Below are 27,598 nucleotides of genomic sequence, written 5' to 3'. Positions count from 1 at the left end.
ATTTTTCATTTAATTATTTGGATCACTGTTCATGAAACAACGATTTCAGTGTGGGCTGAATTACAAAATAGATTAAAGAAATTTCATAGTTTTAAAGCGAGTACTCAATATTTTAAATGACAACGTTTAGTACGTTTACAGTTTCAACTTCACGTACAACCTTTTAAAAAGCTGGAAAATTTTAAAGTTCTTATTGATCTCCAAATTATTTTAACTGAAAAGGAAAAATATTTCACTTTTTTTTTCAAATTTTGTACACAATTTAATGCTGACAGAACTTTTGTATTAATTTAAATTTTGAGAGTTTTTTCTTCCCCTAGCTCTAGTAAATTCCTAACATCTGTAAGTTATCCTACCTATATTTGTTTGTTAGTTTTGCATATTACTAGTTGGACATTTTCCAGGAAAAAGATATTCTTGAATTTGTTTCTACCCACTGTGAAAATATATAGTATTAAACTGTGACATTTCAGTATTATTTTTCATATCATATGATGATGAAATTTAAATACTTTAGAAAAAGCTATTTGTAGTGTAGATAGTCTTTTAAAATGTAAATAAGGTAAGTAACTCAAGTTTTAGAAATTTATGTTTAAGATTAATTTGCAGTTATGATGCCCCAAAATGGGAGGAGAACTAAAAGACCACTTGGATTCATAATTGGGAATCAAATCAAGCTGAAACTAATTTCATTAGGCAATTCTAAAGTAATCTAAATCCAGCAGATTTTTTTCAATTTTTGCCAAGCTAGAATAATGTATATAAATATTAACTATTTAATATAATTGTAATTCTCATACAGTATTTTTGAATCTTTTTTTAAGCAAATAATATATTTGAATGATTACTTAATTTGGTTTGCTTTAATTAGAATAATCACATGGCTTCCGAAAAAGAAAGTCTGCACTGTTCCATAAATTAATGGATTTAATTTTAATCAATTTGGGTAAACAACGCTATCACATTGGTTCTATTACATTACCTAGAGAATAGGATGTTTTTAAAAAATTATTTTCATGCAATGCACTGTGATAGAAGTTGCTGTCTTTTGATTACAGAGAGAATGAAAACAGATTGTCAGTGTTACAAATTTAGGAAATGAACTGTTGACTCAAGTTTAATATTCTTAACTAGATCAAAATTTTAAAATTAAGTAAAATTAAGTTGACAGTTGTGAGAAATCCATTAAAATTGTATGTTCATCTTTATGTATCACACTGATTAAACACAGCTACTTCACCAGAACTCGATTATGGTTCTTTTCAACACCGCTTATAATGCTTCGCTCTAAAAAAAAAAAAAAAAAAAAGGGACTTTTAAATGTCCAGAATTTTAAGTATGAGATATTTTGATAATATTTTGATATCATAAGCTATCAGGTGTTGTGTGTTTGTCATACAGTGTGGTGTTACACTGAATAACTGGTAACAACTGAGAAAAAAACATAGCCCAAGGAACTTACAATCTAAATTTGATCAACACTGTAATTCCGAGTGGCAAATGAAGGCCGTAGAAGTAGAGAAAACCCTATCTTGCTGGTAAGGTGGTTGTGTTGCTGTTGTTGTGGTCGTCGTTCTTGTGAACCATTAAAATCTGAACGAACAGCCTAGTTCTAGATTGTGGAAAATAAGTTTAGAATTCGTTCTATGACAAAATCATATTTGCAGAAAAAGAATTAGAGCTACCCGGCTGACCTTCCATGAGACATATGGGATGTTAATGGGGACTATCTTACCATTATTGGGACAATAGCAAGATGCATTGCTTGTGGTTTTATGTCGCATAGTGTAATAAGAACAAGCATTTCAGAATCTGCCCCAAATCCCAATTTTTGAAGTGAAATTAGACACAATATTGTAAATAATTTATTGCTGGCATACATAAATTGTTACTTCTCAACTAGAGACGTATATATATATATTTTTTTTACTGTTTCATTAAGACTACATTCATGGGACACACGAAGACATAAATTTTCACTGAATCTAATAGAAGTTGAAACGGATGACTGCTGTATAGCATCGTAAAATTTTATATCTGTCTTAATAAGACACGGTGGCCTGTGTGATGTGTGCGTGGTCTTGCTGGGTAGCCATAGGATTGTTGAATTCCAGGGTTGATCCAACAAATCTCACAGTTTAGTGGGTGTCTTCCCCCTCCTGCAGTGTGAACTCTCTACAGCTGCCCACCTGTGCAGGAGAAAGGCCTGCTGCTTGAGGGCTCTAGTCCACCTTGGCAAATGCATTACTTCTCAAGTAATAAATTCGCCACGAAACCATGATGCTGTTTGCTCTTAACATCAATAACTGGACTTCCCAAAGAACTTTTGGAACATTGGAACACTTGTTTGTTTGGTTTTTCCCTTCTTTCGGCCATTGTCTCATTGGCAAGAGTAGATCAGAGTTCGTGGCTCAAAAGAAAGATTATGATTTGGTGTAGACTAAGAGGAATGGTGTGTTTTGAATTCAGAAACAAAAATCCTCTCAATCTGGATAATGTGCCTCTTCCAACTTTGTAAACGCAAATTTATGTCCACTTACAACCACTGATTTTCCGTTCATTTTCAGTGGACGTGACTTTCAAATAAGTGCCATATGTAACATATTCATATTTATTCTATTAATCAAAATATGTGTTACATGGGAAAATTATTGTGTACACAAAAATATGTGCTTTGGAAGCCTAGGTGCTCCGTAAGAGAGAATATGTGTCTCATTCACATACAAGGAATAATTTCTGCAAATATAAAGAATAAAGGCAAGTTCGTTTACATTTATGAATATTTCCATTTAAAAAGATACATTTTGGGGATCCCTGGGTGGCTCAGCGGTTGGCCTAGGGCATAATAATGGAGTCCCGGGATCAAGTCCCACATCAGGCTCCTGCAATGGAGCCTGCTTCTTCCCCTGTGTCTCTGCCCGCCCCCCCCCCCGTGTCTCTCATGAATAAATAAAAATATTTTTTTTAAAAGATACATTTTATGCAGTGCGATGTACACAACTGGACTCTAGAAAATAAAAACTTTAATTTTTACATCTTTAAAATGTAAATTATTTGGTGTTTGAAAATTAACTTTAATTTTCAAAAACTTTAAAATGTAAATTATTTGGTGTTTGATCGTTTCCAATATTGCTTCCCTAACATCCCGATTTGTTTCATTTTATACAAACTAAAACTAGGCACTTAGATTTGATGTTTTCTAAATACTTTCCAGCTTGGCCTGTTCACCATTTTATACGTGTACAAAAATGGGTCTTAACTTTTCAGTATTACTAAGGAAAATAGCAAATTTGTAGTTTTATGTCCAAATTGAAAGAAAAATGTCCTCAAAGCCATTAATTTGTATTGGAACTATGGAAAACAAATCAGAAATGAAGTGAGCCTACTGGTTTTACTCCATGAACTAATTAAAAATGTCACAGCTCATTATTATTCTACTTTACAGATATTTCATTGTCACTTCCCAGTTTTTTCAATAGTTAGTGGTTATCACGGTCTCAAAAATCTTTTCACTTTGGAAACAAACACAAATATGATTGTGAAAAAAATCACCACAGTTCTGATTCTGAAAAAAGTAAAAGTAAAATTAGCCGCATTTTTTTTCCAAAGCATGCCTCAGTTTGATTTATTTTCACTTTGCATAAGAAAAAAATCGAGGCCGAATGCTTTTATGCTTTTCCTGTGTTGGTGAACAGATCTGAATTAGAGGAGAGGCAGGGACATTCTCTAGGCAATTAGGCTGCCTTTTGAGTAAAAATCATATCTAATGCCATTGGAGTTTCTTAGATGCTCGCTGGAAATGCTTATTATACTTCAGTTACTTAAAATTTTTTATTAAGAAATAATTCAAAGCTCAAAAGAGTTGTAAAAATAAAAATAGCACAGTGAATGTCTATATACCCTTACCCAGATTTGCCTAATCTTAATATTTTACTCCATTTGCTTTATAATTTGCTCTTATTCTTTCTCTCTCTCTCTTTCTGTCTCCATTTTCTCTTCTGAACTCTTGAGGGTAAGTTATAAAAAACCCTTGACTTCAGCTGGTAGTTGCTAAAAATAGAGGTAGTCTCTTATGTAATGATTACAATGATCTACTTCACAAATTTGCATCGATGCAATAGGTTTATCTAATGTTTACCCATATTCCAATTTTGCTATTTATCTAATAATACCTTTTATAATACTTTCCCCTCCAGGAAAGGATCCAGTTCAGAGTCGTGTGTGTTACATTTAGTTGCCATGTCTCTTTAGCCTCCCTTAATCTGGAACATTTTCACATCATTTCTTTGTTATAAAATGGAAAACCTTAAAGTCTATCCACCAACTCTTCTTCTTCTCTTTTTTTTCCACTGAGTGTTCCTCATTTTTATATTTGTCTGACATTTCCTCATGATTAGATTGTGGTTATGCATGTTTTGCTAGAATACTGCATAGGCTAGGTCTCCTCCCATGCTGTCATACCGAGAGCCACAGGACGCTCATCTATGCCCCATGAGCAATGTTACTTTTGGTCGCCACGCCAAAGTGTCGCCTCATTTCTCCATTTTATAATGACAATTCCTCAGGAAAATTTCCCTTTGGGTTTCATACAAATCGATGTTCTCATCTGATGTAGTCTTCATTGTAAGGCATTAGAGTTACACACTCGTGGTTCTCCACTGCCAGTACTCCCTGCACAGTTCAGAGAGTCTCTCGCATCCTCGTAAGCAAGAGAACTCCCTTCTCTCCTGCTTCAATTACTAATATATATCTCTGTTACTGATATTAAGTTGTGAATTTCTGTCTTTCCACTGTTTTAGAATTCCTTACTGCCTTAATTATTATGGTGCTCAGATTGTCCACATTTAACGAAGGAAGCCCCTTTATTCTGGCTTCTATGTCCATATGGCATGCCTCCCTCGTGTTCGGGAACACTCTATGGCATAGAAGATGCTCAAGGCTAAGCTGGTACCTATCCCATCCCAACCCCAGAATCAGTCCATTCTTCTTTCTTCTTTCTTTTTTCTTTTCTTCTTTCTTTCTTTCTTCTTTCTTTCTCTTTCTTTCTTTCTTTCTTTCTTTCTTTCTTTCTTCTTTCTTCTTTCTTTCTTTTCTTCTTTTTTCTTTCTTTTTTCTTCCTCTCTTTCTCTCTTTCTTTGTTTTTGTTTCTTTTTAATTTTTTTAGATTTAGTTATAAATAAATAAACAAATAAATAAATAAATAAATAAAGGGGAGGGGCAGAGGGAGACGTAGAGAATCTCAAGCAGATTCCCTGCTAAGCGCAGAGCCAGATACAGGGATTGATCCCACCACCCCTAAGATCATGACCTGAGCTACAATCAAGAGTCCGCACTTAGCCAACTTAGCCACCCAGGTGCCCCACTTCTCATTTCTTGTAATGGGGAATGGCAGGAGAGGCCAAGATCCGGATGAGGTATACTCACAGCTCCTGGAGTGTTTGGGTTTGTTGACCCTTTTGGCAAGAATATAGTAATGCAAAATACACGTATGCAGACACAAACATATAAGTATGCATATCCCAAATGCATACGCATGCGTTCATAGAAACGCTGATATCCATACAGGTATATTTTGGACATTATGAGTTCATCTGATATCTCCAGTTCTAACCCATTCCCCAGAAGGGTCTTCCTTGCCTTCACCTGTGCAATGTTTGTGTCCTCCTTCTTCCACGGTGGCAGCCTTGGATCTTAACATCAACATGTTTACTCATTTCTATAAAACATCTAAAATGATTTCTGAATTACTTTACCTAAACACTGCAATAAACAAACCTATTGACAAAGAATTCGGGTCTGCATGCACTTCTTCCCCCACACAGCCATAGCCCACCAAATACTGCGTTTGTGGGTTACTAGGATGATTCCTCTCTTCCTTCCCTCCCCCTTCCCTCCATCCCTCCTTCTTCTTTCTTTCCATGTGGGGTTATCATAGTATTCATTTGAAATACAATTAGGTTCATTTGTTTCTATTTGTTTCCAGGTTGGGAATTGTTTTCCCCCTTTGCATTCTTATCGGTTTAATTTAATGTTTTTAATTGACCGGCTTTTCATTGTTTTCCAAGCCATGGAGACTAAGTGGTTTTTAAAAGTTAAATGTGCACGTTATCACCACATTTATAGAAAAATAGGTAAGGAAAGAAGCAATCATGAATTTGTATAGTCCGTAAGCACTGGGCAAATTCTCACCCTTTTCTATAAGTAATTCTAGAAGGTTCCTGCCCCCAGCACTCCTCCATATTCTACTCCAGTACTCATAATGATGAATGCATCCTGGTATTTGTGGTAGGAAGAGAAAGTGGGTCAGCGTCAAGATTCATTTTCAGTTTCCATTCTGTCACTTACTGACTGTGAATCTTGGATGGTTGCTCCTCTTCCCTCTCCAGATATCTAGCCCTATAACTGTAAGTTTAAAAAAAAAAAATTGTACCTCCTTAACTCTTTGCCAACTTTTGGACTCCTATCTCAAAGTGATTACTCAATCTCAGATGTTAACCGGCCTCTTGAAGTTAACATGTCCAGAAGAAAGGCCCTCACTGCCTACCCTTCTCTCTGCTGCATGCCCAGTCTTCTTTGATACTTTTATTCTTAAATCACCTTACACCCAGTGATCTAGGTCAAAAGCATCACTAATTTCTTTCTTTCTCTCACCTATACCCTACGTATCAGCAAGTCTGTCCATTCTGTTTCCAAAATATATCCCAATATTGCCCAAGTTCACCCCTCACGCCATCTTGAGCTCAGTATAAGACTCTATCATCTCTGTTCTGGACATCTCTGTTCCCGTTGCAGCCCTATTAAGAAATCTCTCCTTCTCTACTCTTGCATCCCTGCAAGCAGGACCTTTTAAAATAGAAATCAAATCATGTGACTCCCTGCCCACAATTCTTCAATGGCTTCCTATGTTAATTATGAAAAAATCATGGGGGATCCCTGGGTGGCTCAGTGGTTTAGCACCTGCCTTCAGCCCAGGGCATGGTCCTGGAGTCCTAGATCAAGTCCCACATCAGGCTCCTTGCATGGAGCCTGCTTCTCACTCTGTTTGTGTCTCTGTGTCTCTCTCTCTCTCTCTCTGTGTGTCTCATGTATAAATAAATAAAATCTTTTTAAAAATTTATGAAAAAATCCAAATTCCCCTTCTACTGCTTATATATCTTCTCCTCTACCTAGGTTTCTGCCCTCACATATCCTTCCTCTCATCCCTTCATTCACTATGCTCTGGCTCCGCTCCTTATTTTGCCCTGGGGCATCCTAACTCATTCCTGACTCCAGGACTTTGCAAATGCTCTTCCCTCTCTTTTCCTGGCATGTTCTTCCCACACATTACTGTGGCACAACTCTCCTTTCTTTAGACGTTTGAACGTTCCTCCCAAAGGATGTCTTCCATGGCCAACTACACATTATTATTAGTTTCCCCAACCCAGTCACTCTCTATCCTTTTATCTCATTTTCATTTTCTTGATAACCACTTAAAGCTACATAAAATGTTTATCTTTCTTTAATTATTTATTGTTTGTTCCTCCCACTAACATGTAAGCTCCGTGAAGGCAGGATCTGGTCTGTTTTGTTCGTGTTACATCCTCAGTGTCTAGAAAAATGCAAAGAACATACTAGGTACTCAAATGATGAGTAAGCACAAGGCCTCAACAGTTCTGAGCCTCCTGTACAAATAACACAAACATGACAAAAATAACAGCTATCTCCCAAGGTCTTGTGGAGGAGGCCATGGTTATGGTAATGGCCTAAGCTGCCACACAATTGTCAGGTGGGATACTTCTGTTAACATGAGTGAAAGGAACTGAAACAAAAGAAATGGTCCCTGGAGACAACAAATAGACCGAGAAGTTCTCTTTTTTGTGTGTATTGGCTCTCTTCCACCACTGAGCTAAAAAGGGATGGGTTCACAGTGGGTGCCCCTAATCTCTTAGAATCCTGGGGGCAATTGCTCTGCATTGCTGCCCCACTGCCTTTGCACTTGTCCTGCCTTTGCCCTCACCACCAAGAAAAAACATGTGCCCACCCTTCCTTGCCAGTTAGGGTTCATTGCTTCCCTCAAGCCAGATGGAAGAGCAATCTCCTTCCAGAATTCTTTCCTGATTAACCATCTGCCTGTGCTGGCCTCATGGCTATGCATATAGTTCACATATTGTTTTGTAATTATTTCCTGGTTCTATTTTTCATCTTGAAATAGATTTTAAAGCTATTCCAGGAAAACTGTTTGGAGTTGTTTCATGTTGTATCCAACATACCAAGTTAAAACTATAAATATAGGACTTGGTTCTTGAGATTATTAGGTCTTAAAGGATGGTAATGATGATGGTGATGATGATGATGATCGTGATAATGTTAATAATAATAGATTTACTGTTACATTTTTTAATTATTATTTATTTATTTGGGAGAGACAGTGAGCGAGCAAGCAAGTGAGCAAGAGAACACGAGTGAGGGGGGAGGCAGAGGGAGAAGCTGACTTCTCCTCTGAGCAGGGAGCTCAACCTGGGGCTTGATCCTGGGACTCCAAAACTATGACTTGAGCCAAAAGCAGATACACAATTGAGCCACCCGGGCACCCCTACTATCACATTTTTTAGTACTGGTTTTTAGTACCATTGCATATCATTTTTAGTACCAGGTTTTAGTGCCAGTTTTAAAATACCATTGTATATATTAGGTGCTTCACATAATTAATGAATTAAACACCTTCACTAACTTTGTGAAATAAGTACCATTATTACTATTTTACAGATTTAAGAAAGAAAAAAAAAAGAAAGGTTCAGAGAGAGTTAGTTTGATAATGGTCAAAAAACTAATCCTGGTGTGTCTGGATCTTTATCATTAATATACTTGCCTCTAGTACTTACAATGAGAAGCAAGGTAGGCAAAACTTTGGTGTAGATACTGTTAGACACTTATAGATTATATGGCATGACCCCTTGGAAATCTCACACTCTAGAAGGGAAAATCTCAAAAGACGTGGATTTTCAGCCACTATGAAAAATGTAAGGTATCACCTGAGACATTGAAATACTTGAGAGTTATTTTTCTTTTTTAGAAAATTTTATTTAAATTTGATTTGTAAGTGGATTTTATATTAGCTGATATTGGAGAATTGTCACATTTGTTAAGTGTGATAATATTATCTTAAACATGTAAAAATATTCTCTTTAAAGTAGTGACTATAAATCACTTTTATAAATAGTCCACCTCTTTAAAGAGACTATTTTTTGTTTGTTTGTTTTGGAGTTTTGGGAGGTAGAATTTAATATTTGCAGTAAGTATCTTTTAAAGACTTTCACATCAGAGTAGTAATCAAAGCAAGTTAGGAAAGAAAAGAGGTTTAATAACATAAGTGTCGATCATTAAAATATAGATAACCATAACATAATTCAGTTTCGTAACAATATATGGATCTATAAGCCTGAATTTGTTAAATATTTTATTTAATTTCAATCTGCCAACATATAGTATAACATCTCATCATGTGCCCTCCTTAATGCTGGTCACCCAGTCACCCCATCCCCCCACCTACCTCCCCTTCTGCAACCCTTTGTTATTTTCCAGAGTTAGGAGTCTCTCATGGTTTGTCTTTCTCTCTAATTTTTCCCCATTCAGTTTCCCCCACTCATATGTAGAATATAAGAAATAGTGAAAGGGACCATAAGAGAAGGAGAATTATGCTTCTTGATGCAGTGATGGCACAAGGCTCCCTGGGGGAGGCGGCATTAAGGTTGAATTATCAAAGTTTTCATCAAGTGGAAACACATTGGGATAAAACATTTTCAAAAGATATCAGAACATTTTCAAAGACCTGGAAAAGCCTTTTAATATTACATGAATTTAACATTGAGTCACTTTTTTTCCCCCTTATCCTACGGATCCTATGGTCCTGCCAGTATTTGGTGACTCTGCCTTTGTGACTCTTCGCAGAAAGTGGGTTATGTGAAGAGAGAGGATTTTAATTCTTGTGAGAAACTTCTTTGCAGGTTGAAGTGCATCTACTCGTGTATTCATATATCAAGCAGTGTGCATTAAGCACTCATCTAGGTGCTAGGAAAAGAGTGACCAAGACCAAGTTTCTACCCTGAAGGAGCTTCACTTTAGTCTAGTGGGAAAAAGCAATGAGCAAGCCAATAAACAAGTCAATTTTTAAAAAGAGAATTTCAGATGATGCCAGCAGCAGGAAGACAATTCAGCAAAGAAGAAGGATAGAGAAACAGAGAAGGGCTGCTTCTTTACCTACCTGGCCTCCCGAGGTGGCCTCTCTGAAAGGGAAAGTGTGTGTGTATGTGAGTATGTGTGTGTGTTTAAGTATTTCTTTATTTATTTAGGATTTTATTTTATTTATTCATGAGAGATACAGAGAAAGAGAGAGAGGAGCAGAGACAGGCAGAGGGAGAAGCAGGCTCCATGCAGGGAGCCCAATGCGGGACTCGATCCCAGGACCCCGGGATCACGACCTGAGCCAAAGGCAGATGGCCAACCACTGAGCCACCCAGGTGTCCCTGAATGGGAAAAAAAACATTTGAAGCTGAGACATGAACGATGATGACAAGTTTGAGTGTGCCATGCAGAGGGCCCTGGGAAGAGTGGCGCTGGGGGAGTGATTTGCAAGTGCAGCAGAGGCAGGAATGAATTTGGCATATCTGAGAAGCAGAAAGGAAAAGTGCAGGTCTCAGAGGGTAGTGGGAGCTGAAGCTAAGGGGCTGAGGTTGACAAAGGGCCAAGACAAGGAGTTGTACACTGTGAACAAATATTTGCAAGGACAGGCACATGTATGTACTGTGGGAGTGGGTGCAATGAATGACCCGTGCATTCTGTGTTTAACACAGCCTGGGGAAAAAACTGTTGTTTGAAGAGAAGCAGAAATTACTACATAAGTCAAAAGTTTGCTTAGGTGAAAAATTATTATAGTTTGATGAATTTCAAGTAAACCGAGTTTATCTTCAGAGGTTAACCTTATTTTCTTATCTTTTCATTTTTATTGAAGCTGCAGGCTTGATAAAAATGAAAAGGGCTTAAATATTATTTGATTTAGTCAACTGAAGATTTTTCAGCAAAATTGCTGTGGAATAACTGACTTTATCACAACCATTGAAAATCAGTACCCTGACGTCTGGTAATGGGGTCATCAAGCACATTAGTTTCTGTATGAATATGAAGCAGATAAGACTAGAGAAAAGGCTGTTTCCCAGTCTCTGGAGACAACAGATGCTCTCTTGTTTATTCTTCTCAAGTCCTAGCTCTGGTGATATTAGGGACCCTTACAGCATCAACCTCTTCCTATTATAAGTAACTGTTACTTACACTCCATTTTCAGAATAATTATAAATTTCCTCTGATTTATTTGGATTATCCCAAGAGATCTAAACTATCCAATTATTACCTTTTAAATCCCAGAATTAAATAGATACAACTTTGTTTGGGGCGAGGGGAGTTGGGAGATTGAGTGTGATTTGGGAAGGGAATATAGAGTATCTTATTTTAGGTCTTCTTCTTCTTCTTCTTCTTCTTCTTCTTCTTCTTCTTCTTCTTCTTCTTTTCTTCTTCTTCTTCTTCCTCCTCCTCCTCCTCCTCCTCCTCCTTCTTCTTTCTTCTTTCTTCTTCCTTCTTCCTTCTTCCTTCTTCTTCTTTTCTTCTTCTTCTTCTTCTTCTTCTTCTTCTTCTTCTCCTTCTCCTTCTCCTTCTCCTCCTCCTCCTCCTCCTCCTCCTCCTCCTCCTCCTCCCCCTCCCCCTCCCCCTCCTTCTTCTTCTTCTTCTTCTTCTTCTTCTTCTTCTTCTTCTTCTTCTTCTTATTATTATTATTATTATTACTACTACTACTATTATTATCATTACTATTTAAACAAACCTAATAGCTATTAAGGACAAGAACAAATGGCATCCCATATATTTGAGAAGTTAATGACAACTAGTATGGCTATTTCTATTTCTGATTTGAGTTGAGGGCTGACCATGGAAAATAAATAAATAAACTCTACCAGTTGCTTTGGACTGGGCGTAGCTAGAAGGATGACCATGGGTGGGTGGGGAGGAACACAATCGTAATTTCCCCAAGGCTAGCAGACACAGTACTGTTGTAGGAGCCACAAGATGACTTTTGAGTGTTCCTTACAGCGCCCAAATAGACCATCATTATGTTACTGGTATTTGGGAAGTGTGGAAGGGTAGAGATGACTTATGTGCTATTTAAGTGACAGAGTCCATTGTATCACACAGACATGTGGGTATGATGACTCACTGTATCACTGGATTAGTGCAAAATGTAAGCTGGTGTGTGGTTTCCAAGCGCACGCGTGTGTAAACGCATGGGTATCTTCGATGTGTGAATGTTTAGAGAACGCTCGTGAAACAGGAAGCCACTTCCTGACCTGCTGCTTACTACAGGTGGACAGACTAGCCAAGAAGCAAATATATTAAAGTAGGAGAGCAGCAGGTTTTCTACAGTAAGAATGGCACACATCTGCTGAAGGAACTAGAATCAGGAGGGGAGCATAGAAAGACCACGTAGGCCTGGGGCATGACTCCAGAATCGGACGTTAATGATGCCTCGTCCAGGGCCCGGCGTCCTCTGCTCCTGCCTTATTTGGCTTTGTTCCCCTGGTTGGTGACCCATCACGTTGGAAAAGAATCTCTTTCAAAAGTGTAAATGTTCCTCTTTCTGCGGGTGATGTCACCATTCCTGTGGCCCAAGCCTTTGTTACTAAATAGTACTTAGCAACACATAATCATTATTTTCTCCACTTAGAGCTCTGAGGGTGTTTGTTCTGATGAAATTGAGAGATACATTTTTCAGGGAGGTAGGAGTAAGAGCTGAAAAAAAGGGAAGCTGTGCCTGGAACAATTTCTTGACTTGTGTTACTTAAAAGAAGCAAGTAGACAACTAAATTTTTATCCTGTGGCAACAGCTCTGACTGCAATAAAAAAAAAAAAATCACATATGGCTCCAAAGGATGTGGTTTCTATGCAACTGTGCATTATACATTCATTTTTAAAGTGATAGATGCCTTTTACTGGGCTTGGTTTGTCCTTCCCATGTTTTTTCTTACAAAATGTCGTTGGGGGGCGGGTGGCGGGGAATTGGACGAAAGAAAGCCATGCTCTGGTCAATTAAGACTCATGTTTCTAAAGTGCCTGTTGATCATTCCAGGGAATATCTTGGATTCCCTTTGGATTACATCCTACCTGTCCATTCAAAAAACTAAAAAAAGAAAAGAAAAAAAAAAAGAAAAAAAAAACTGTAGAAAGATCTTTTATCTCATAAAAAGTTGTAACTTTCTTAAAGTTGCAATTTGATTTTAATTCTCATATTTTGAAGAGACCTGGAGTTTAACGTGAGCTTGTTTTTTTTTTAAATATTCTAATTTTTAAACTCACAATTACCATCTACTTAAAATCATTATAATAGCTGTAATTTGTCAAAGGTCTGACCTAGGTCAGGTTAATTCCTGTGGAATCATTCATGAGCACAATTCTATGAGGCAGATTTTTTGCGTTAGCAGGAAACGGAGAGTTGGAGAGATTGTCTAGAAATTTGTGCCTGATTAGGTAACAGACTGCAGACTGTCTTTGTTTGATAGGAGCTGAGGCAGAGGCAGAGCAGCAGCCCCCTTATTTGAAGTAACACCCCCTTATTTTGCAACCTGATTCTTCTAAAAGGTCTGGTGCAGACACAAGCCATCGCACCACTTTGGAGGGGGACAGGTGGCCATGCTGTCTCCAAGAGGCGCCAACGTCATAGGCAGAAGGACAAGGTTGTAGCAGCTCTGACTCTTGCCAGTGGAAGCTGGCCCATGTGTCGCATTTGGCACGTGTATACCTATTGCCAGTGACCCCCAAAGAGATGGTGTTTTTCCCTTGAGTCACCTGGGAATTTGGTCACAAATAAAATAGGTGTGCTTTCAGCAGGCTTCCTCCAACCCAGGAAGGAGAGTACCCAGAGCTGTACCAGGTATCATCCACACACTCCTTTTTCTTCGTAGTTAGTTCTGGTTGTCCCACATACATTAGCTATTTGATGCCAAATATGCCTGTTTCCCCAAATTCAAGTCTAGCCTAAGAAAGGTAACATCCCCCCCCAAGGCCCCACATAGAGTTCTGGGTATTTAGGGACCCTGACAAACTATTTACAGTTTCTTCCAAGGCAGACGTTACCAGAAATGTCGTAAGAATAGACAGGCCTCAAAGCCCTCACGAGAGGAAAAACTGTTCTGGCTAAGTCTATAATTTAGTCGATCTTCAGAGAAGAATGACTTCATGAAAAGACAGACCCAGAGTGGCCAGCCTCTTTTAAACAGTTAGCTTTTTCTTTATTTAATCGTGAAGACTAAATGACAGGTAGGGAAGTGCTTTTGTGGGAACGTGGGAGTCTCGAAGCTATAGAAGGAAGTTACCCTGCGCAGGGGAGTGAGCATGTGGGTAGGAGTTACAGACGACTGCTCTATTGCTCGTCTAGAATAACCGTGCATAAACATCTTTTCAATGGCACCTGAACAGAATTAATGGACTCCTATTATTAAAGGCACTTGATAGATTATTTTTTAAAAGTACATATATCACTTATTATATTCAGGGACAGAAAAAAATAAGATTTTTACATCCAGGAACAAGAAAAGAGCCTCTAACTTTGACAAAACAAAAGATGATCGGATTGGAGTTCCACATGTTGATGTAAAAGACAGTGTTACCCTCTCTGAAAGTACGAGAGAGAAGCTGGCTTCGTCCGGTAGGTGTCATAACCTTAAAACACTAAACCCAGGAAATGAATGAAAGCAAACACCAGCAAGGGGAGTGTGTAGTAGTGATCAGATACAGATTTCCCCAAACCTTGCCCTCGGGGCTGTGTGGTGGACAATCTGCATCTTGACAGAAATAAAGTCGCTGTTTTATGCAACCAGTAATGGAACTCTTGTCTTAAAACTTAAAAGGAATTCCAGCACCGAAGACGTGGAAGCCCTGTGCTGGCTCTCACATGGCTGCAAGTCGGGACATTTGAACAAAAAAAAAAAAAAAAAAAAAAAAAGAGGTCACAAAGACAGTGATAACTGTCTATCTTTGGAGTTTGGGTCCCCTGTCCACACTCTTGTTCTCTGTCACTACACATTGCACATTCCTACTGTTGACTTCATTGATCGTGATTATTTACTATTTCATGTCTATAGCCGGCCGGACTGTATGTGTCAAGATCCTCGAGGTCTAGTTTTGCTCATTCTATAGTCTCAGGTTCTAGGAAAGGCTGGACTTATGCCCGGGGCTCAGTGACTATTTGTGGGACTGGGTGGGAAAGTCGACGGCAAAAAGACAGTGAGAATGTGGCAGTTACTGGTGAGCTGGTGACCTGCAGCCGGGAAAGTTTGAGAAGGGAAAAGAATGTTCAACATTGTCTAAAAATACATTCCGTACTGGGAAGGCTCAATGGGATCAGGTCCTGTCGGCAGTTACTCATTGCTAAGCCTGTGGCAGAAATATGGGGGCTCAGAGCCACCCAGGTGCAGCCACTGGGACCGATGGTGCACTCACGAGGACTGTAAATCAGGACTTCTAACATTACCTGCAAATGAGATTCGAGTCAGAAATGTCCTGTTAATTTATTTGTATTTATGATTTAACCATGCCTCTTTGTTGGATGAATTCATAAAGTGCATAAGAATTTGCAAAAAAAAATAATTTGCAAGACTTCGTTTCTAAGAAAGTTATGGATACGTACACGCGTGCATACACATGTGTGTATACTGGCGCACTTTGATGCAACACGCACACACATCTATTCCATAGTTTGATACGAATAAATCCAAAAGGAAGTGGCCTAGAACACTTTTGATCTCTCAGAGACCCTAATGCCCTCAGGGGGCACTCAGAGTCTCGATTTCTTAGAAAGAGGCAGGAGGATATGGAATTAGAAGCACACCACAGCCTGAGAACCTTACAGAATATGTAGGATTAACCTCTGTGTGCACTTGACTGTGTCTAGTTTGTTTTCAAGCCCACAGACCACTGACGCTTACCTGGTATAAAGCAGAACATATTTAGGTTGCCTACGAAGCGCCATGTCCCACCAGGTGCATGACAAAGGTGCCCTACCACCTTAGCTCCAGACTGGTCCTGATGCCCACATTTCTGTGGGCACCTTAGCTCCAGACTGGTCCAGATGCCCACAACTGGTATGTGACCAGTTTACCCAAACCGAACTCTATTTGAGACAGCATTTGCAGCATAGAATGATGCTTCTTTTGAGGTGAACAGACCTTGCTTGCCAATGGGAGGACGTGGACCAGGTCAGTGGATTGCCGCTGATTCTGGGGAATTTGATTTCCTCAACTCTAGCTCAGTAGGACAACTTGGTTGCACGTTGGAGCCATCTGAGCAACTTTTTTTTTTTAATTTATTTTATTTTATTATTATTTTTTTTTTTTTTTTGAGGAACTTTAAAAAAAAAGAAACACCAATGCTTGTGTTGCCATTCCCAGAAATCCTGATTTGATCGGTCTGGATGGCACCCAAAGGGAAGCCAAAGTCAGGAACAACTGCCCTACTCGGGGTCTCCCCATTCCTAGGCTGGGCTCATAAATACCACCTCACCTGCCCCTTGAAAGAGTGCAAAGAGACAGTCCAGGGTTCACCAGGTTCCCTTCTTCCTTTATCTCTTGGGGAGGAAATAGAAAGGGAAAGACATGCTGGTGGGCTGGGCGGAGAAGGAGGAGGGGCCCTTCCCGGGGCCCTCCATGCTCTGCCAGTTAGCGGTTCATTAGGGTTAACCAGCTATCTTTTGTCAAAGTAATCACTTTGGAAGGATTAAGCCTCAGTCTCACCTTAGTGTGAATGACTTTAAGCAGATAATCTCCTATCACCTAGTGGAGGATTTGGTTGAAGGCCTGGGGGACTCAAGGGAGGGTTGCAAGGCCAGCCAGGGCTTCAATTGAGGGCTTGGCTGGGGGCGAGGTGAGGAAGCCTGCCGTCTGGGAGCTAGGGCACTTGGTAGGCTAATAGCAGCATAAAATACAAGAAAAGCAAACTTTCTCCTCGCATCGCTAGGCCCAGTGATTTGTTAGAAGTGTTCATGTGATCAAGTTGCTTGTCTGTCCCATGGCCCTTTATGACGTTTCTGTCTTTCTTTGTGCCATGAAGCCCTTAACATGTGCCAGGTGATTTTGCCATTTGCCAGCTGCCTGGGAGTCTGTGAGGAGCAAAGCCTGGCGCAGCCCTAGCCTCCCAGCCATCTGCCTGGCACATGGTGAGCGCTCAGGGTTTGTTGAATTGAATTGTTTCATTTGCTACACTTTTTTTCCCCCCAAAAAATGTGAGGTTTTGTTCCACATCTGCCCCCCCAAGCCCCCACCCCACCAGCTAAACTAGACTCTGAGTACCTTGAAGAAATCTTTAAAAATGTCTGTATCCCCAGTGCCAAGCAGAACTCTAATCAGTGCCCAAGAAATATTTGTTAAATGAATTAAGAAGCAATAGGCAGCATACTGATGCCCACGATATCAGGGTTAATTCATGACTGTGTTCTCAGGTTCCACGCTCCCGGACAAGGCAAAGAGGGGAGAGAGGGGACAAGACGTGTGTATGACTCCCCCACCATTTATTAATGTGACAAAAGTTGTTCTTTCTCAAAAGTCCCATAGGACACCTGTTGAAGGTAATTCCAGGAAACAAAGGGGGGTGCCAGGGAATAAGAGGGGCCGGCAAGGTCCAGAGAGAATCGAGAGGGGGACGAGAGAAGAGAGGGACATCGATCGTCACGGCAGCCCAAAGAAAGAACCCCAAAACTGAAATGCTTGGATAGATGAAATAGACATTCAGGAAAGGAAACATCAACCTTGCTATTGGCAGTTTTCAGAAATCCGTTTGCATTGAGGAACAGGGAAGGCAATGGCCATATTTCCAGATGCTTGGACGGACGGAGTTAATAGGTAGCAATGTTTGCATTATGGCACATAAGATAGTTATGCTATAACATTTATGCCATCGACCTATTAGATACTATTTTTAAAAGATTACAGGAGATTCTGGGCTAAGCCACAACACGCAATTTTACGAGATGGTAGAAAGCATTTCACAATATTACATGTAATTATGTACTATAACCGTAATATGTCCACTTTGGCTTCCTGGCTATCTGTATTTATTTTTGTAACTGTTTTTATTTATTAAAAGGCCATCCTTGTATATTTTCTTTTCCTTAGTGACAGTTCTTAGGGAAAAAAAAGCACACACGCCAGGTCGAATTAGTTTAGAAATATGTTGCAAATGAGACGCATTAATTCAGGATCTGGGATACAGGTTGTGAAACACTACACTGTGGGGCAGGAGTCTTGACCCCTCATTAGCTGTGAGGTTTTGGTCAAAGGGTCAATTCTCCGGGTCCCATCACCCCGCGTGATACATGACGGTGAAGATGAATGACATGAGAGATGTCACTGGGTCTATAAAAAATTTGCACGTGTAGTACGGTATCAGCTAAGTCAAAGATGTGTTGAGAAAGGCCTGGAAGGACACAAACTGTAGGATCACCAGCGACTATCTCTGGGAACTGCAAATCACTGCCGAATTGTATAAAAATAGTCCATTTTCGGGAATTTTGAATTCCCTATTCTGTGTTGACTTTAAGAAAGAAGGGAAGCACACACACTCACACACCATACATCTCACTTCCCGCAAGGCTTGGAGGTGGCACCGTATGGATCCTCCTTCAGCTGTCAGATGTAAGATTCTAAGGTTTGCTGTCTCTCACTGCTCAGGGTTTTTCACGGGCCTACAGCCATTTGCTGCCCCCTGACCTCCAGAGGGGGGGCACCTACTGCATTCTCTTCTGGGGTTAGACCACTGGCCTCCCCACTAGCAGTCAAGAGAGTGCTCTCCTGATATCTGTGAAAACCGACTCTGGATCACACACCATCCTCCCCTCCCCGACCCCAGCCCTAATACAACCAAACCCTTGCATGGTGTCCCACTGACCACAAGTCTCATGACCGCAGGTCTACATTTAGAGTGTGATTCATGTGATTAGGATTCATTGTTCTCCTACTTGACTGTGAGCTCCTTGAAGTTAGGTTATCTGGTTCTTTTTTGTTCACCATTGGACTTCTAGCCTTCTAGCCTAGGGAAATTGGGAGGCGAGACCATAGACCTACAGTTCCCACTGCTTGGGATGGTCTTTCCACAAGTGTTTTGCCCATCCTTGAGGACTCTGCTGCTCCGGGACCACCTCAGTCCCTGACAGTGCTGCTAAATACACACCCTCCCCCCCGCCCTCGTCCCATTAACCTGCTTTCTCTTATGCCACAGCGCTTCCCTCCATCTGAAATCACGTCCTAGGTTCACCTGTTTCTTTATATTTATTCTTTCCTTGTGTAGTGCCTGGATCCCCCTAGCAGCCTGTAAATTCCTTGAGGGAAGTGACTGGGCTGTGCTCATTTCTCAAACCAGAGCACCCAGAGCAACACTTGGCCCAGTGGGTGCTCAACAAACATTCGTGAGATACAGGATAGAGGGATTACGTGAAAAGGATTTTCTGATAGAAGGAAGGAAGAATGGAAAAAATGGTAGAAAGAAAAGAAGAAGAAGAAAAACCAGAAAGTACAAATAGAGGAATAAAGAACAATACCGAAAATCTAGTGTGGCCTTCTTTACATTAAACTTGGGGAACTTTTATTGTCTATATTAGAGCTTCTTGTTACCCCCAGGGTTTTTCAGAAAAACAATGGACTTAAACGGCCTGAGAGAGTCAGAAGACACTGATGCCAGTTCTCCTCTGTCACGATGCCAGTTTACTTATACGATGTTCTCTGGTCTAACAAAGGAACAGGGCCAGATGGTCTCTAACGCTCCATTCCCAGCTAAAATTCTGTGGTTCTAAACTTTTAATTCTGAAATGTATGTTTTATATTGCCCTATTGTCAGGTGCCAAAAAAAATTATATTGAAGATTTAGATTCCACTGTTAGGTAAAATAGCTTAATTGAGATATGTTCAAATCAAATTAATATTTGTAACTCAGTTTTAGTCTCTATAAATATTTTAAGACAAATCTGTTGATTTTTATATAATATTTTCACACTTATGTGATTTGTGCATTAAATGGCATACATGTACGTGATAAATACGTGTTGTATTACAGAGCATACTATATATTTACATAATATATAATAGAATATAAATTATTTATATTTAAGTACTGACTATGGTTTAAAAAACTTACAGGGTGTGTGAAATATGTAAGGTCCTTGAAGGTAAACTAAAATCATGTGACTCTATCAGGATATTTATTCAGATACCTATAACAAGTTTGAATCCAGGCTCCCTCCTCCCCTCTGAAATGTAATAGGGACCCATTTAATGTATCTGCTTAAAGTGGATTTTCCATACAAAAACATTTCCCACTCTTCCCTGCCTTCCAGAAGCTTCTTCTCGCAACCATATGTATTTAAATGTGGACTAGAAAGCGAAAGAACTGCATCTGGGTCTCAGTTTTGGCAGTATCTTGCAATGGATTATTTTTGTGCCAGTATAATAAAAACAGCATTGCTGTTTTCAAAGTCATATTTCGACTTTCAAAAAGCATACCTTCTTGGGATATTTGCATTGAAGTTTTTTTTTTTTTTAAAGATTTTATTTATTTATTCATGACAGTCACACAGAGAGAGAGAGAGGAAGAGACATAGGCAGAGGGAGAAGCAGGCTCCATGCAGGGAGCCCGACGTGGGATTCGATCCCGGGTCTCCAGGATCACTCCCTGGGCCAAAGGCAGGCGCCAAACCGCTGCGCCACCCAGGGATCCCTACATTGAAGTTTTTGTTTGTTTGTTTGTTTGTCTTGCCAGGAAAGCCAATTTGCATTTGGGAAGCAGTGACAACGTACTGAGCTATGAATGTGGTTTGTAGGCCAAGGAAGCTACAATTGATACACACACATACACACACACACACACACAGGTGCCTTAAAGACTCCCAGCTGAGTGAAAAAGATGAATGCTACCATTTGCTTTATCTGTATTATTGGTAAACCAGGCAATTGATATTATCTCTAAAAACCATCTTCCTTAACTGCACTTCTAGTGGGATTCATTGGTATAATTAAGGCTTGAGTGGTCTGAAATATTTCAGGAACCTGCAGTGAACATTCTTTCATTTATCTGAAAATGTAGTTTTATTTCATCCGAAATTGTTTTCTATAATTTCCCTCTCCACCCACAAATGACCTTCTTTTTATACTTATGGATCTACTCACTCACGAGCCAGTGAACTATACGTACACTTCACAGAAGCAAAAGAAACCGTATTGCTCATGCTGTCCCCGGCACTGAGGGGATATCGGTGGTGTTCTAAATGGGAAACTATTTACTTTTTATTACTAACGATTTTTAAGTAATTTCCACCATTTAAAGTGGGGCTAGAATGCCACTGGTAGCTGAAAGCTGGCAACATGATTTAATATTTTTAACACATGATCTGGTATTTGTTACGGTGCTTCAATTTCTCACTGTCATTACTCATGTTACAGTATTATCAATAATGGCAAGTTAAGCTAAATCAGTGGCAAGCTAGTTTTATACCACGATTTCTTTTATTTTTGACCCCTAGATTGACCATTATTTTATAGGAGTCTTCTCAACCATCCCCTTTTCTTCTAGCTAATGTAAAATAACATTTTTTTCCTCTTCTTTGTCATTTACGAGGATGTTTATTTTACTGTTTCTAACATTCAAGGGTCTTTCTTGTATTTCTTTGTATTCTGTTCGGTAGAGCAGAAAATCTGTCTCAGTTTCAATTTCTCTTTTGTTCCCAGAACTTCCCCCCTCCTCCAATGCTGAAGTGGAAAAATAATTTCCCCTCTTGCACCACACACAGGTTCAAAATCCTGCTTTACACCATGATGCTTCAAACGGCAATTTTTCTAACCCACAAGAAAAAAAACAAAAACAAAAACAAAACAAAAAAACACCACCCAAGTTCCAACTTGGAAGTCTACAAGGGTCTGAGAACAATTGGAAATAAATTCCTACAACGGGGATTAGCTCGTAGCGCTTCATTGGACATTCTGAGAGGTGCCTGGAAGCCAGCTAGGGCACCAACCTGCCAGCAGACACATAGGTGGCCCAGCTCAGAAGTCAGGGTCCGTTGTCATGGAGAATGAAAGGCAAATTGAAGACATTAAAAGGCAAGTAGCAAACAATCCAGTAGGCTAAGCCAGGGATTTGGGAGCCTCCCAGGGTTCCTCCCTTCCTCATTCCCTGCATGAGTCATTTTTCCAGTCTGTCCACACCCATTCACCCTTCTTCTAGGGGCCGCCACCCCACACTCCCATTCACCCTCAAGCTGCTGCCTCAGGATCTTTCTGAAATACAAGTCCAAACTCTCCCTACTCCCTTGCTGTGTAAACTCTTGCAGTGGAGCATGGTTTTCAGAGCAAAGCTGAGGCTCCTCTGATGAAAGCAAACCTCCTTCGAGCTCGTCTCCTGCCACTCCCCTACACTAGCTTTCCCTCACTTCTAACAGGAAAGCTGGGGGGGTGGGGGGGTGGGACGTGGTATTTGCCATGTTCTTTTCTTCACTTGACCGGACTCGGCTCCCTTTCCATCTCATTATTTGCTCTACCCCTTTTCAGGCACCTGCGGGGTAGCTGGGTGATGGGCACTGAGGAGGGCACTTGATGGGATGAGCACTGGTTGTTAGACTATATGTTGGCAAATGGCACCTCAATTAAAAAACAAAAAACAAAAAACCTCCTCCAAGGAAGCCTTCCCTAACCCTCCTCAGGCCGCCCTCTGGCTGGCCTACAACCATTTTAGCATTTATCCCTCAGGCAGAATTAATTGGTTTGTCTCTTCCCTAGTAGCAGTAGTAGTTGTCCTTGAGGGTAGGGATCATGTTTATCCATCCTTGTATTTCTGACGTGGCAGGCATTTGATGTAGTTGTTGAAATGAATGCTGAAGGCGAAAAAAGGAATTCCTCATAGCTGCTGATTGGCAGATAGAGAGTGCCCATTCCTGTCCTCTGAGAAGGTGTCTGTGTCCTTTTGCTTCAACCGTGTGGCCACTTGGGTACATTTTAATGATTAACACTGAGAAGTAGGACCATTTAATTAACGCATTTGTTGTGGAAGGGAGCAACGCACAATAGGAACTGTTTTGCGGATCTAGCCAAGGGTGAGAGCTCAAGTGTGTTGTTAAAGCCTCTGGACGTATTTCTGAACTTTAGCACCTTCCGTGATGTTTTCCCTTTTCCTCCTAAAGCCGGCCCCACCCTCCTTAACACAACTCAACAGTCGTAGGGCGCGAACGCGGCACCCTATCTACCACTGCATTCCGAGGTGTGCCCAAATCATGGAGCCAGTGTTTTCAATTAGAACCGTCCTTGCACAAGTCATCAGAAGTCTCTTAGGTTCAAAGGAAATTCTGCCCCCAAATCTCCAAAACATGATCACATCACGTTAGTCCAGAATTCTTTCCATTCAAAGTGAAGCCAAGTTGCATGTTTTAACACCCAGTGAATTACGATTTGGGGCCGTGGTTCCTTCTGCTCCAACAATAATAGGACTTATTTGCCTTGGACTATTCCTGTATTTCCAAAAAAAAAAAGGCATTTCTTTTTTCTTTTTTCTCCTTTTCCTTTCCTTTTCTTTTCTTTTCTTTTCTCTTTTCTTTCTTTTCTTCTTCTCTTCTCTTCTCTTCTCTTCTCTTCTCTTCTCTTCTCTTCTCTTCTCTTCTCTTTTCTTTTCTTCTTTTCTTTTCTTTTCTTTTCTTTCTTCCTTACTTTCCGTAGACCGTGACATGCGGAGTTGGGGAAGCAGGGGGATTTTTACAATATTACTGGCAAGCCAGACTGGAAGGCGGGATGGGAGTCTTCATGCCTGTGTGGCAATCCGTCTTGCTAAGGAACCGCAGGACTTGCGGGCACCCTGTGAACTTGACCCGAGAGGACCCCGGGGGGCGGGGGTCCTGCGGGCCAGCCGGGCTCAAAAGCCCTGCGGCGCATCTCCAGGCGGCAGCCCCATCAGAGGCTCGGCGTCTTATTTGCAGATCTGACTCTCACCTTCAACCTAACCTTGCTGGCTTCCCGACAAAAGCCCCATGCACCGGCCTCGTTAAAAAAAAAAAAAAAAAAGACCCCCACCCCTCAAAAAAGGACCAAAAAGGACCTAGCTAGCTAGGTGTGCGCCCGGCTGTTGGGAAGGTGCCCAAGGCGGCAGGGGTGCGCGCCGTCTGCGCTAGGGCCCCACCGTCCACGCTAGAGCCCCCTGGTCCGCACTAGGGCCCCGCCGTCCGCGCTAGAGCCCCTCGGTCTACGCTAGAGCCCCCCCGTTCCGCCCTAGAGCCCCCTGGTCCGCCCTAGAGCCCCTTGGTCCACCCTAAGGTCTCTCGGTCTGTACTAGAGCCCCCCAGTACGCGCTAGGGCCCCGCCGTCCGTGCTAGAGCCCCTCGGTCCGTGCTAGAGCCCCCCCCATCTGTGCTAGGGCCTCTCGGTCTGCGCTAGAGCCCCCCCCCCCGGTCCGCCCTAGAGCCCCTCGGTCTACGCTAGAGCCCCCCCGTTCCACCCTAGAACCCCCTGGTCCGCCCTAGAGCTCCTCAGTCCACCCTAGGGCCTCGGTCTGCGCTAGAGCCCCTCGGTCTGAGCTAGGGCCCCCCTGTCCGCGCCAGGGCCCCGCCGTCCGCCCTAGAGCCCCCCCCCCCGTTCGTGTTAGGGCCCCGCGGTCCGCCCTAGAGCCTCCTCCCCGGTCGGTCCTAGAGTCCCCCATCCCCTGCTAGAGCCCCTCGGTCCGCCCTAGAGCCCCTCGGTCTGCCCTAGAGCCCCTCGGTCCGCCCTAGAGCCTCCCGGTCCGCGCTAGAGCGCCCCTCATCCGTGCTAGAGCCCCTCGGTCCGCCCTAGAGCCCCCTCCCCGGCCCGCCCTAGAGCCCCGCCGTCCGCCCTAGGGCCCCCTCCCCGGTCCGTCCTAGAGCCCCTCGGTCCGCCCTGGGGCCCCTCAGTCTACGCTAGAGCCCCCTGTTCCGCCCTAGAGCCCCCTCCCCGGTCCGTCCTAGAGCCCCCTGTTCCGCCCTAGAGCCCCCTGGTTCGCCCTAGCCCTATAGCCCCTCGGTCCACCCTAGGGTCTCTCGGTCTGCGCTATGGCCCCCCGGGTCCGCGCCAGAACCCCGACGTCCGCCCTAGCCCCTCGGTCCGCGCTAGAGCCCCCCACCCCGGTCCGTTCTAGAGCCCCCCGGTCCGCCCTAGGGCCCCTCGGTCTACGCTAGAGCCCCCTCGTTCCTCCCTAGAGCCCCCTGGTCCGCCCTAGAGCCCCTTGGTCCACCCTAAGGTCTCTCGGTCTGTACTAGAGCCCCCCGGTACGCGCTAGGGCCCCGCCGTCCGTGCTAGAGCCCCTCGGTCCGCCCTAGAGCCCCTCGGTCCGCCCTAGAGCCTCCCGGTCCGCGCTAGAGCGCCCCCCATCCGTGCTAGAGCCCCGCGTTCCACCCTAGAGCCCCCTCCCCGGCCCGCCCTAGAGCCCCGCCGTCCGCCCTAGAGCCCCCTCCCCGGTCCGTCCTAGAGCCCCTCGGTCCGCCCTGGGGCCCCTCGGTCTACGCTAGAGCCCCCTGTTCCGCCCTAGAGCCCCCTCCCCGGTCCGTTCTAGATCCCCCCGGTCCGCCCTAGGGCCCCTCGGTCTACGCTAGAGCCCCCTCCCCGGTCCGTCCTAGAGCCCCCTGGTTCGCCCTAGAGCCCCCTGGTTCGCCCTAGCCCTATAGCCCCTCGGTCCACCCTAGGGTCTCTCGGTCTGCGCTAGGGCCCCCGGGTCCGCGCCAGGGCCCCGACGTCCGCCCTAGCCCCTCGGTCCGCGCTAGAGCCCCGCCCCCGGTCCGTTCTAGAGCCCCCCGGTCCGCCCTAGGGCCCCTCGGTCCGCGCTAGAGCCCCCCCCCCGGCCCGCCCTGGAGCCCCCGGTTCGCGCCAGGCCCCCCCCGTCCCGGTGCAGAACGTGCAGACGGACGATACCACCGGGGGGCCGCGGGGATGCGCCTGTGCATCGGCATCGCCCGCTCGGCGCAGCGACCACCCCCGCGGCCGGTGCTGGGGGAGGGGGAGGGGGAGGGGGAGGGGGACGGGGCGGCGGAGCGGCCGGGGGCCGGGAGGGCGGCGGCTGCTGGAGGAGCGGCGGGCTTTTTTTTCTTTTCTCTCTCTTTTTTTTTTTTTTCCGCCGCCGCCGCCGCCGCGTGCGTCCGGGAGCCTGCGGTCCGCCCCGGGCTTCCTGGTGGGGCTGGGCCGGCGGGGCGGGGGAGGGGCCGCGCAGCAGCGGCGGCGGAAGCCGGGCCCGGCGATAAGAGGCTGCGGGCGACATGCAACAGCCTTTCCACTGCAGCTGAATGAGTCGGGGCGCTCACCATGCTCCCGTGACCTGGGGGCCGACAAGTTCAATTTTAAGCCGCGGGCCTCTCGGAATCAGGACTCCCACAATGCCTTGGGCACCCGCTCGGCAGTCGGGCTGCCTCTGAAAAAAAAAAAAAAATGTGAGAGGTAAGTTTGCCGTTTTGCACAGTTTCCTCGGCGCTGCCGCGCGGCTCGGCATTGTTTGGAGTCTTTCGGGGGCCGGAGGAGGAGGTGGGGGGAGGGGGGGCTCGGAGTCCCCCTCCCCCTCCCCCCCCACGGGGGGCGGGGGGGCAGCTGGCGGCGGCGGCGGCGGCGGCGGCGGCGGCGGCGGCGGCGGCGGCGGGTCCCTAACTCTGGGTCCCTAACTCGGGGCGGGCGGGGGCAGCTGCAGCCGGGCCGGGGCCGCCCTTCCCCGGGCTCCGCGGCCGCTGTCAGCGCGCAGGCAGCTTCCAGTTTGGCAGCAGAGGCAGAAAGAAAAGAAAGAAAGAGAGATGGGCGGCGGGGGGGGGGGGGGTGGGGTGGGGACGGGGGCGGGGGGGGCGTGTGGGGGGGATGGAAGAAACAGGTGCGTGGAAGTGTACTCACAACTTAATGACCTTCGCCAGGGGAGGATGCGAGTCCCTGAGTCGCGAGCCCCGGTGTGCCCCGGCAGACCCCGCATCCCGGTCCCCGGGGGCTGCCATCGGGCCCGGTTCTCATCTGGGCCAAATATGTGCACGCAAAGGTTAATTCTCTGCCTGCTACCCATAAATTACGCATGACATGTTTAGCTGGGCTGCCTTATATGGAGAGGGCTGTATTTCAGTCCAGTTTGCCTTTTGCCAAGTTTACAGGGCGGAAGACGCCCTGCAGGAGAGGGCTCCTCTCTCTCTCTCTCTCTCTTTTTTTTCTTTTCTTTCTTTCTTTTTCTTTTTTTTTTTTTTTCCCATCGTTTGGTAGTGCGTCACTCAAAAACTGTAAGAAAAGTAAGTATAGACGCTCTCGGGGTGGAGCCGCAGCCGCTGGATCGAATCGCTTTCACCGGATGGTTCAAAAGAACCACAAGTAGTTAGGGCTCGGGTTCTGCTCTTTTAGACAAAAGCGGGACAAATATGTAGCCCCCCACCCCCCACCCCCGCACTTTTTTTTTTTTTTTTTAAACGGAGCCGGAATCTGTTATTGGTAGTAATGTGTCATGTGAGAATACTTTGATGCCGGAGCCTGTAACACGAGCAGGTAGACGGCGGAGCTCACGCTTGCCCCTCGCGCAGCGCTTCCCAGCCCCAGGGGTG

At 43.9% G+C, this 27,598-nt stretch overlaps 1 protein-coding gene and 1 long non-coding RNA gene across 21 annotated transcripts in view; one reads left to right on the top strand and one right to left on the bottom strand.

Moving 5' to 3' along the window:
- MBNL1 (muscleblind like splicing regulator 1) overlaps positions 1-27,598 on the top strand; it is a 279,557-nt gene that overhangs the window by 74,930 nt on the left and 177,029 nt on the right. For 2 of the 19 annotated variants that reach the window (XM_077864667.1, XM_077864662.1), the window contains exon 1: positions 26,248-26,474. The exons of 3 other annotated variants lie outside the window; for them this stretch is intronic. The gene's annotated coding sequence lies outside the window, so the exon portion shown is untranslated. Of the gene's footprint in view, positions 1-26,245; positions 26,475-27,141; positions 27,293-27,598 lie in introns of those variants that run through there. 14 more of the 19 variants (XM_077864659.1, XM_077864650.1, XM_077864672.1 and 11 more) reach the window with 12 other exon arrangements.
- Positions 1,105-27,592, bottom strand: LOC144293686 (uncharacterized). Of its 2 annotated transcripts, XR_013360929.1 has the most exons (3): positions 26,913-27,411; positions 26,342-26,448; positions 1,105-1,287 (listed from the first exon to the last, which is right to left on the bottom strand). It is a non-coding gene; the product is annotated as an uncharacterized LOC144293686 (long non-coding RNA). The 2 variants fall into 2 exon arrangements; XR_013360928.1 differs by lacking the exon at positions 1,105-1,287 and having other exon boundaries at positions 26,246-26,448; positions 26,913-27,592.

The sequence above is a fragment of the Canis aureus genome, chromosome 22, assembly GCF_053574225.1.
Source record: "Canis aureus isolate CA01 chromosome 22, VMU_Caureus_v.1.0, whole genome shotgun sequence".
In the NCBI taxonomy this organism is placed as follows: domain Eukaryota; kingdom Metazoa; phylum Chordata; class Mammalia; order Carnivora; family Canidae; genus Canis; species Canis aureus.
The sequence above is the reverse complement of the archived record's forward strand: the minus strand, read 5'-3'. Positions and strand labels throughout refer to the sequence as shown.